Source organism: Triticum urartu, chromosome 7, assembly GCF_003073215.2.
Source record: "Triticum urartu cultivar G1812 chromosome 7, Tu2.1, whole genome shotgun sequence".
Classification (NCBI taxonomy): Eukaryota; Viridiplantae; Streptophyta; class Magnoliopsida; order Poales; family Poaceae; genus Triticum; species Triticum urartu.
The window spans coordinates 233,512,750-233,523,352 of record NC_053028.1 but is presented as its reverse complement, the minus strand read 5'-3'; the positions used below and the strand labels follow the sequence as shown (position 1 = coordinate 233,523,352).

Genomic DNA, 10,603 nt, shown 5'->3' with positions numbered 1-10,603 from the left:
GGGGCTCGCGGACGTCCCATGATGGCACTCGTGCGACACGGCTGGGTTTGCTGTTGATGGCGGGGTACTCGACGAGGTAGGACTCGGTGCCGGCCGAGGCGGAGAGTACCTTGGCGCGGAGGTAGATCACCAGCTGCCTGTTGCCGGAGAAGACGACGTTCGAGAATAACCTGTTGCGCACCTCGACAGCATCGCCGCACGCGAATCGCAGTTGCCGGCGCGCCGCATCCACGGTGGACTTCTGAAGAACCTTCGCAGGCAAGCGGGGCGCGCTGTTCGACTTCTTGGCCGCTGCATCCACCCGAGGAACCTTCTTCGGCGAGCGGGGCGCCACTAGTTCTCTTGGCCGCTGTCATCACCGCAACTTTGCTTCTCTTGGGTGCCACTTTCGAGGCGACGGCGGGCGATGGCAGGACCACGGCGCGCGGCGGCAGCGGCATTGCCCTAGATGGTGTTGCAGTCTTCTCTCTCACGATTGGACTCGGACGATTCCAAGCTGGATGGGGGAAGCAAATTAACGCGATCACAAGATTGCGTGTCGAAGCTATATATTGGCGTCACTCCATATCCGAATTCAGCTCCAGTTTGCATTTTTTGACACTCCATGTCCGAATTCAGCTCCAAATTGGCTTTTTTTTTGAGACAAACTCCAAACCAGCCAACAAAGCGAGTTTCTTATTTTCTCCTTGCAGGCCGAGGCCTGCGGTCGGCAATACTGGGCCGGTGAAGCTATCTATTCGACTGTAAAAAAAACCAATTGAGAGAGAATATTCGGCTGTAAGTGGGTGCATGAGTTACGAATCATCTATATTTGGACAGAGCTACATGCAAAAAAAAGTTTAGAAAGAGCTTCTAAAAGAAAGTAAAACAAATAATTTGTTGAAGAAAAATATTTCATAATTTCATACAAGTTGGTTTTGGTAGCAACATATTATCATATAGAAATAATAGTCAATGGTCATAATTTGGAGACTATATATACATGTTAAAAAAATAAGCGTCGTGTTTCTCTAATGATGTTTTTCAACCGAGGTAAGTAAACAAGACGATGAAATACCACATGTAAGATTTTATCTCGGATGCATGCCAGTGTGAACATTTTTCCCGTGTTTATCTTAACAAGTTGCTTTCTTTTTATTCCATTCAGTAAGATCCAACTAGAGACATATTTTTCCCGTGGTCCACATCTTAACATTGCTCTAGTCCTTTCAATTACTAAGCTCCCTAGGGATAGAGGCCTATGAGAACTCCAATCGATCAGGGACCATGTGATCATTACCTGGGTTTTGTTTTGTGAAAAACACTAAACCCCTAGAAGGCTCCCGTCATTATGTCAAGAGAAAGTATAAAATGAGCAAATGATCCATAGGATTTTCAATAAGTTTTCGAGAACTTTAGCCATTTGAAATAATTGGTACAAGACTTGCCACCCAAAGAGGCTCTTAACCAGAGGTCGCGGTGTGACATTTTGTCATGTCAAGCTAATAAAGGTGGCAGCCCAGCTGAAATTTTGGCATGCCAGTTTGTAACTCTTTGATCATAGAATGGGGCTCACTCTTTCCTTGGAATGCATTTCTATTTTTCTAGTTCTATCACGCCTTGTTTGTTTTTCTTTTGAGATGCAGATCAATATGATGCATAGTTTAATGGCTTTTGTCATTTGTATGTTTGAACTTAAAAAGGTCTAAAATGCTATGGGCTTGCGCATTCATGCAATTCGTCGCATAGACGTAGGTGATGTTTGGTTCTCTAGTTCTAAGACTTTTTCTAGTCCCAACTGAAAAGTCCCTAGTCCCTAAAAAGTCTCTCCTTGTTTGTTTCCAGAGACTAAAAAGTCCCTAATCCCTTCCTAGAGGTTATTAAATGACCATGTTGCCCCTAGTATATAGAAAAATAACAATCAAACAACACCATGGGGTGGCGGGCCAATGGGTGCATGGAGAGGCATAGTTGGAAAAATCCCAAAAAGTCTCGAAAAGACTCTCCTTGAGAGTCTTCTTCATTTAGTCTCAAATGCCTAGTTTAGTCCCTAAAAAGTCCCTCCCGCTTGGTAAAAAAGTCTTTAAGAGGAACTTTTTCTAGTCCCTACACAAAAAGAGTCCCTGGAAACAAACACCCCCGTAAAATAGACAAATGTATATAATCTGATCTTTGGTCATAGAATGGGGATGGCAGAAACTTCTGTTACCTAAGCTCTGTCCCAATACCCATTGATCTCAATAAAAACGATTGTACCTTATACAGGAGATTATGATGTGCAACACGCATAAACTTAAAGTTATAGGCATTCACAGCACACGAACAGAGTGAGGTAAAAGCAATGTGGCAGTTTCAATAACTTTCTGCAACAACGTTCATCTGTTGATGTCGATGTCCCAATAACTTTCTCAGTTCCAGCCAAGCTGGAGCAAACTACGGCATAAAGGGAGCGACCTTAGCTAAGGTAGGACACATACAGTAAGATGATACAGCAAAATAACACATTTCAAGTCTGACGTTTGAACATCACTTATAGAGCATTTTCATTTTCCTTTCTTTCTGGAGAGCATCACTGGTTTAGTTTTCTCTTTTTGGAGAGCATCACTGATACTTGTAGAGCTAGTGTCACTGGTATGTGAGTTACAGGATTGGCTTCTCCATGAGGGACCGGCATGTAGTTGTGCACGGGATCCTCGTGAACCGGAGGTGGCACTGAAAATAAGAGCATGCCATCAGATAAATAACAAATCATGTGTATCAAATTATCAGATGGTTGCACAGACACAAAGAGTGAATAGAACGCCATTAATCACTTGAGCCAGAAGAGAAGACAAGCAAGCTAATCACATCAAGACGTCGTCTGTTGCGCAAGGGTCATTGTATGTAAGTATACTAATAGATGGAAACAGCAGACATCATGAACCACCAATGAACCCCACACAGTGATTCTAAATTTCCAACAGCTGCTCTAAGATCCCTAAATCGCTAGCTAGTTGCAAGAACTTAATCTAGGAGTGGTGCTATAATCAACACGGGTACTAGAAGTCACCAACCTGGCTGTCTGTGTTATGCAACTATATATAGGCAGCATGCATTAACAGAACTCTCATATAGTTCATATTCATGTAAAGGGGATATAACCCATCAGCCACTAGTGCGTGCAATGGTCTACGTTATGTTATCAGGTTTGTCATCCAATTTACAGAAATTTAAAAACAATAAAGTAGAATCCAATTTATGACATCTCAACCTGTTATGATCATTTAAAATATGAGTAGCATGTGTGAAACTTCGCTTACATGAATGCCCTACTATCCTGTACACCCCAGCTGACCACTTGTCCTACCACTTAAATAGTTCCATTAAGTACGACAATATTAAAGTACACAAACTTGTAACGCATTTTCAGTTGACAAGGCAATCTGAAAACCATTTTATCACTGATACAAATTTCAAGCAATAGTGGCTATTGTTCAAACAGAAGAGAAAGGCTTGTCCAACCAGCAATTCATTTAGCATGCCAGTTAAAGTAACCGTGATAAAAATTGTGCATAAATACCTTCAGTTGGTTCAATAAGCTCTGACTGACGAGGGCAATTTGGAGGTTTAGGTACCTTGAACGAAAACTGAGATAAATGTAAATCGGCAGCATAGTCTGGGTTGTCTTCAAGATACCTATCAAAGTATAACATATGAAGAATAAGATAAACATCTAGACAGAGTGAACCACATGAAGAAGATCACAACTTTACATAGTATACACATGTATTCTGTGTTGTTTCGAACGTTCAAATTGCAAGAACAGATGAGATTTCTGAAAATAAGCCCCAACAAAGCTAAGCCTGAATGCTGGTTGTGTGATCATTGAGCCATTGAGGTAGTGAAAGTACAATAATAACACTTTGTAACAATTATGACAATAATAGTGGATACCAGTCAGATGCGGTTATCAACATGCTAGATGAATGAAAAACTGCATATGAGCATTATAATATGCTTAAGAAAGTAACTATATTGAAGAGAAGTTGACCAAACAAAAGTTAGCTTACCTTTCGACCTCTTTCTTGGATCTTATTTTTATGCCTGCGGGAGAGATATAGTACCTGAAAGGATGTATAAGTGTCACGAAATAGTCATACAATGCATACACGGAAAGGCAAGCACATCCTTTTATATAGGTGTGTAAGGTGTGTAACCACAGGAATGAATGTTTAACCATTGATCAAATATGAACAGCATTAAGTTCCTAAACCATAAATGAGCATTCTGAGCTCTCAAGAGTTACGACCCAGGGATGTTAGAAAACAACTGCAACATCATTTTCTCAGAAATAAATACAAAAAGCTAGAAAACAAATTAACTACGATGTTGTGCAAAACAAGTAATACTCACACATCAGCGAATCTCATGCTCTGTTCATTCCTTAGAGTATATATTCCTTTCCCACCCAAGAGGGGTCTGAGGGATGCATGGGATATCAATTGCCCATGCCATGCCATTATCCTCAGATATATCAGTTGGATCATGGCATGTAACTTGTGGCTTCCACCCATGGACATATTTGCAAGAAAAAGGAACTTGTATAATATTCTCTCGGATTTGCTCATATTTCAGTTTGGATGGTAGAACTCTCCATTTCTGGCAAGTACTACATTGTACAGAATATGTACTGATAATGAATTTTCTTTTTTTAGACAGCACAGGTAAGTTGTTTTCTCCCTGGACATTCTTGTAAGGAACAATTTGATATGATGCACTTCCAGAGGAGTTTTCAGTGTCACTGTCATCCCATTGGTCCACAACCTTGTCAGCTAACATATCTTGGCTCTTGATATGAGATAATGAACTCTCATCAGGGTTGGGCACAGGATTAGCCGGCCTGGACCCCATTGTTTTTAGTTCCCTGTTGGAGGTAATTGCAAAAGTTTCAGACTGGGAAAGGCAAAATGCTTGATAGAGAAACAAAAGAAACGTGAACGTAAGATTAAAACAGAAGGGATACACCACCATGAACATGAAAAGAGGGTGAGGACAAAGGCTACTTATAGTAAATCTTTGATTTCTCAGGCTAGATATCAAGATATCGCTGGCATTAGAGCAGTATGGTTCTCCCATAAATCAGGTTCACTATGGTATGCCATAAATCTATTAACATTTTGAACAGCTTAATTAGGTAACTAGGGCTTACGTAATGTTTTAGATCCCTAGGCTAGATTCAAAGATTCTGTTACTAACTCATCACTAGTTGGGGCATCACCAATCCAGTTCACAAAAGTAAGGACATAACTCGCAAATATATACTCCCTCCGTCCGAAAATACTTGTCATTGAGATGGATGTATCTAGATGTATTTTAGTTTTAGATACATCCATTTTCATCCATTTTGATGACAAGTATTTCCGGACGGAGGGAGTATTTAACAGCTTGAGCAAACATAACGCTCCAGAACCCTAGGCTAGACACTGACCGAGATGCAATCAGCATTAGAAACATAACCTAATGTAGCAATAGTAAATCGAATGTACCGATTGCAATTGCAGATATCCCTAAAATAAATCTACTATTCCACATGTAAAATTGCTGAATCTACCACGTGTAAAATCTCTGAAAACGAACGCCTTAGCGATATGTTCTCCCAAAGCCCTAGCATGGTAATCTATCTAAACCTAAATTATTTTGAAGGAACTATGTAATCATGCATTCATGAGCAAAAGGAGAGTCGGGGTGGAAGGCGAGGTATACATACACGAAGCGCCTCCAATGGCGGCTTCTTGGTGGCCAGATTGGCTCGTCGGGATCCTCGGCCTTCTCCGCGGGCGGTTTAGACGCACGGAGGAGCGCCGCCTCGCGGAGTCGGCGGGCTTCGCAGGAGGCGGCCAGCCTCCGGAAGCACCCGGCGCTGAGAGGATCGCGGCGCGAGGAGATGCTCGGCGGCGGTCGGGGCGGGGAAGGGGAGCCGGGCGCCCCACTCTCCGCCTCATCGTCCGCCTGGGTGGCGGCGGCGGCGCCGTCCCACTGCGCGTCGGGGCTCGTGCCGACGGACTCAGTGGTAAGCGAATTGAAGGAGGGGTCGGCTCCAAGGCTCTCTTCCTCGTGTCCCTGCGTTTGCTTCTGGGGACTGGTTGTCACGGGTTCAGTGGGGTCAGAAACGAAGGGATCCATTCCTGACGATGGTGGGCCGCTACCTGTAGGGGAGAGAGGAGGGTTTCGTGGGAGGCGAGAGAGAAGAGTGGGTGAGAATGGGGTTTCTGTTTTGAATCTTAACTCTTTTTTATATTGTTTTGTAATTTGAACACGTCTAGATGTGAACGCGGATAATTTTGATATATTTGGAAATCAATAAAGGGTATCCATGATTTATAGTATTGTATAAAAAACTGCTTGACATCATAGCAAAAAATTAAAAACATACTTAAATAATGGAGACACATGGCACTTGAGAGGCATGGGCAATCAAATCCACATGGCAGATGATGTCTAATACTCCCCCTGTCTTTGTGTAAACCTGTTTTTAGAAGTAAAAATCCAGCGGAAAACCCGGAACCCTCGATAGGCGATAGGGTTTCTGCGTAGATTTGACGGCGCCCGCTGATCTCATCGGCGGGGCGAGACATCACCGTCGGGAGAAGATGGCTTCGTCATCGGCGAACGGTGGGCAAGGCACTGCCGGACCCTTGTCACCTAACTCGGCGAGGGCGCGGCTAGCAGAGGCCTTGGGCAAGTTGTGTATCACAAGAGGAAGAGGCAACATCATTGGTGATCGATGATCAGGAAAAGGGCGACCAGCAGAAGTATATGTTGGCGGGGAAGGTCCTGAATCGCAATACTCTCCATATCCAGACCATCTCCAACGCACTCCGTCCCGCTTGGGGAAACCCTAAAGGACTTGTGTTCCCATATGTTGGAACTAACATGTTTGTGGCTGAGTTTGCTACCCAGCGAGATCTTGATCGCGTGTGGAGAGGTTCTCCATGCATGTTAGCAAACACGTCGTGATTTTGTCTGAATTTGAGGAGTGCATGCGTCCATCTGAATTAATGTTTGATCGCTTACAAGTCTGGGGCAGAGTGGTGAATTTGCCTTTTAATCTTCGGAATGACTCGTGTGGATCAGCGATTGCAAAGCAGATAGATCAGCAGGCGACTCAAGTGCAGTTTAACGACGCGGGGGGCTTCTTGAGAACTCGTGTGATGCTCAATGTGAGTAAGCCTTTGCGCACCTTGATTTTGATTGAATCGGACAGGCATAAAAGCACAGATGTGTATGATATACATGTTGGGGAACGCAGTATTTCAAAAAAAATCCTACGATCACGCAAGATCTATCTAGGAGATGCACAGCAACGAGAGGGGAGAGTGTATCCACGTACCATCATAGACCGAAAGCGGAAGCGTTTAGTAACGCGGTTGATCTAGTCGAACGTCTTCACGATCCAATCGATCCAAGCACTGAATGTACGGCACCTCCGTATTCCGCACATGTTCAGCACGATGACGTCCCTCGAGCTCTTGATCCAGTTGAGGACGAGGGAGAGTTCCTTCAGCACGGCGGCGTGGTGACGGTGATGATGAAGTTACCGGCGCATCTGATGAAGGTTTGAAATCAGGTTTCAACTCCTCTAACACACTAGAATGTGACCTAGTGGTAGGGCCTCTCCTAACTGGCAGCTTCTGCCTCTTTTTTGCAGGTTCTTTCATGGGTGGTTCTTGTCCTACAACAGCATTCACATCCTCTTCCTCCATTCCAAACAAATCTTCAACCTCAATGTCACTCTCATAATGTAGTTGTTCCTCTTCTGAATCTTCATCTTCATCCTCTGCTAGCCTCTTTCCATCTATTATCTCTATGTCTTCAGCAGTCATATACTTCTCCATGCAGAAATGGTTGTTATCACTGTCATATGCACCCTCAGGTCATCAATACTCTTATATCCCTCCTTTGCCTCTTCTTCCACCACATCTTTGAGTTTCTTCTTACTAATATTTCTGCTCTCTTGTGTGCACATAGCACTATGCTGTATTGCACTATTGTTGTTGCACTGACTCTAAAAAGCAATACCTTGATCATCAACAACAAGCGCAACAGGCTCACCGAGATCATACATAACAGGTGGTTCATATAAAATTGTGGCTAATTGTTCTTCTCTGTGAGATACAGTACTAACAGAACTAAACTATCCTCATACTGCTTCTTAAGTTGCTGCAATTTGATGTTTGTGTCTATCAATTCTATGCCATGCTCTCTCTGCTCTCCTATGCATGTATTCTTCATGTGGCACAGTTCATCAGAGAAATTAAATCCTTGTGTTTGCATCAGTGCATACATATTCAGAAATGTGGCATCTGAGTTGCATATCTTTCTATCCATATTATGTTAAGCATCAAAATGAATCCTAACATCCCAAACAACATCATCCATTTCTACAAGTGACATCAAAATTGCACATTTTAAGTAAACCCTAACCCTAGCCCCCAATCATGGCAAAAAATGAAGACAAAAAAGAAGAGAGGAGATGACTTACATCACAAAACCCAATCCATGGGGTCCAGTGATGGCTTGTGGTAGGGTTTGGCCACCCAAATCTCAGCCAGCCGCAACCGCTGCTCCATGGAAAGCGGGGCCTCCATGCCCTTGTCGTCGTCGTTGTAGTAAGATGAAGAATTCGAGGTACCGCCATCGGTTCCTCCATGCCCATCGCTCCCGAGGCCAAGAAGGTTTCCGTAGACGTCCACACCTCAACCACTGCTACAGCCACTAGCACCACCGCCCGAAGTCGCCATCGCCAGAGAGCCGCGCGAGCAGAGGGAGAGGAGAGAACTATGGTTTGTCCTGTTCGAACCGGATCGAGCGAGCCAAGACTGACCAAGCACACGTCGGTTGGCCAGTGTGTCACCTGACAGGTGCGGTCGGGAGGTCAGATACGACGTCAATACTATATTATACGATGCTTAGGCCATTTTGCAACGAGCTGCCCCATACTTGGTACTGACATGCAAAAAAAAGAATAGTGGTACTAGATCGTTACACCTGCCCCAAGTGTGGTACTTCCGTGAAATTAACTCACCATTAATTGATTATGAAATATTTATAAATCTGGAAAAGACTTGTATATTGTGCAAGTAAAATTTTGAGATAAAGTCTGCAGACATCATTTCGACGTTTTAAATCCAAATATTGATAAAGATACTAGTATATTTTTTTCATGTGTCCTTGTTAAATAAGATATATACATAATGGGCGGGATGGTTAGAAGCAATTATACATATGAGTATATGTATGTTGTGATCAATTGATAATTTGGTTCAACTAGGGCAATGTTGGGATGTGTTGCATAAGTAAATTTAAGAAATATTTTTTCAGCTGCCAATGGAAACATTTAGTCTTTTAAATCATATATCTTTCAATAGAATAACAAATGTAAGAACTTTTTAAAGTAAACACGGGAAACAAATCCACACTAGCAGGTACCCGAGATAATATTTTATATCATACATGTGGTCTTTCATCCTCTCATTTACTTTACTTCAATAAAAATGAACATGATGTTTAAAACATGTAATTAGTCTCCAAAAATCGACCATGACCAATATTTTCACATGATTATGTGGCTACAAAAACAAATTGTGTGGAATGATGACATATTTTTGTTACAAGTTTTATTATTTAACTTTCTTTTGGCAGCTCTTTATAGTAATATGTTTATACATTCACATTCGGAACATAGGGTTCATTTAAGTCTATTGTCTGAGTGCACACGTTTCTATGGCATCGCCTATTTTGAAAGGAAATGCTATTGTGTTTTCAAAAAAAGGGGAAATTCTATTCTGAACATATTTTCTTTCTTTTACTCTTTCACTAGTATACCCACCCCTGACGGCCTAATAGGCCTAGCCGCGCTTCTCCCATGAAAGAACAAACAAAGGAACAAATCTCAACCCCTCAAAAAAATCTCAAGAAAAAAAAAACAAGCAAACAAAGGAACACGTTTTTGTAGCGAAAACACGGTGGCGCCAAATCCGGAGCCGCCTCGGACATGGAGTTGAGGCACGCAGATTTATAGCGCCACCCTGAGACTGGCACACCATCGCTCGCATAGTTTTTCTTCTCCCGATTCACAGCAAGAGAAATCTAGGGCAATGCCGCTGCTGCCGCGCCCTCTTCTGCCATTGCCCGCCGTCGCGTCGAAGGTCACACCCAAGAGCAGCAAAAACGTGGCGATGACAGCGGCAAAGAGAACTAATGGCGGGCCCCGCTCGCCGAAGAAGGTTTGTAAGTGCATCTAGTGCCACCCCTAGTTGGTTTTGGAGTATTGACGACAAACCTAGTTGAGGGACTAATGTGTTTGTGAGAATTGCAGGATAACACAGGTAGAAGTCCCTCATTGATTCGGTTTTCCTACCAGAGATGACCCCTAAAAATGTATGAAGACACTGAAGTCAAAGGTGGTATATGAAGATATTCACATTGAAGACTATGACATGAGAAGACACCACATGAAGCCTATGGAGCTCGAAGACTTAGATCTTTCGTAGTTCTTTTTCTTTTGTGTTGAGTCATAGGAACCACCGTACTGTTAAGTGGGGTCCAAGAGAACCAGTCAGAATGACTGAAGTGATGCCTAACC

General features: G+C 43.0%; 1 pseudogene; it reads right to left on the bottom strand.

The window, feature by feature from the left end:
- Positions 1 to 2,307: 2,307 nt before the first annotated feature.
- LOC125524822 lies at positions 2,308 to 6,127 on the bottom strand (annotated as a pseudogene).
- Positions 6,128 to 10,603: the final 4,476 nt, after the last annotated feature.